The sequence below is a fragment of the Cynara cardunculus genome (genome assembly GCF_001531365.2).
Source record: "Cynara cardunculus var. scolymus isolate 2C chromosome LG 16, CcrdV1, whole genome shotgun sequence".
NCBI classification, from domain to species: Eukaryota; Viridiplantae; Streptophyta; class Magnoliopsida; order Asterales; family Asteraceae; genus Cynara; species Cynara cardunculus.
Window position 1 is genome coordinate 21336119 of NC_037543.1, and position 1560 is coordinate 21337678.

The window sequence follows — 1560 nt, forward strand, 5'->3', positions numbered from 1 at the left end:
TTTATATTTTTTATAATATATAACGTATATATGTATATATAAAATATTATATTATATTATAATTTATAAATATATGTATAAAGGGATATTCTTTTGAGAATTTTGCAATTTGTGAGACCCTCTAAAATATAATATAAATTGCACTAATTTATAATATATGTATGAGCAAATTGCATGAAAAAAGTAACGTACTTTAACTTGATTCCTATTTTGGGTAACGTACTTTCAAAACTTCCGTTTTGGTACCTAAGATGTAAAGTTTTAAACAGTTAAGTACCCGGGTAACTGGTTGAAGTATTAACCGGTTATCATACTGATGTGGCGAGTGATGTGGTATCCAACTCGGTATTATTTGTTGACCTAGTCAGTGACATGGATTTTTTTAATCTAAAATTAGTCTTTTTTTTAGTCTAAAATTAGTCTTTACTGGGTTACCCGGGTACTTAAATGTTTAAAATTTTACATCTTAGGTACCAAAATGGAAGTTTTGAAAGTACGTTACCCAAAATGGAAGTTTTGAAAGTACGTTACCCAAAATAGGAATCAAGTTAAAGTATTTTATTTTTTCATATAATTTGCCCTATATGTGTATGTATAATAACATATATATTATAATTTACAATGTATTATAGAGTAATAGAGAGCAGGGTCGTCCTTAGAGTAATATAATATAAATGCACTAATTTTGTACGCTCAGGGACTAAAAAAACAGGTCCCCAAATTTTTTTCTCCCATATAATATATAACTAGAAGACTATTCGTGCAATGCAACGAGCTATATCTTAATTTTAATGTTTTATGTTATTATTTGTTTTTGTCGATGTTATAATACGATTTTATGTGTTTTTAAGAAAGCATTAATGATTTTATTTTTGAATAAAATATAAATTTGAAGATATCAAAAAAAATTGAAAAAAATATATCAATGTTAATATCAAATCAACTATTTAAAAATTCTCATTTTTTATGTAATTTATTTAATTTATTTTTTTATTATAATTTAATTTAAGTTTAATAACGAAATAATTTATTTTTGGTTTAATAATACAACATTTTATAAATATGATAATTAAATATTCTGTTATAACTCAATGATTATCCTAATTATATTTTAAATTTTTTATATTTAAAATGAGATGTTTATCCTGTATTTGATTATGTTTATTTGCAGTTAGTTACACGAATTCAAATATGGAGCTTTAATAAGATGTACTTACGCACAATCTATTTGTAATTTTGAGTTTTAAGTAATATGCATTAATAAACAATATTTTACGCATAAAAAGTGGTTTTTAAGATTTTTTGTCAAATGTTTTATAATATAGTATAGATATATGATAGTAGTTCAAAAAAATTAATAAATAAAAGACACAATTTTTTTTAGTTTCTAATATGATATAAATTGAATTTAACATTATATATATATATATATATATATATATATATATATATATAGGCCTAATCAAATGAGAACTTTTTTGTTTGTGAAAACCGTGAGATCCAATCTCAACCACAAATCAAAGTTTAAATTAAGAAATTCATAATTTTGGTAATTTTAAC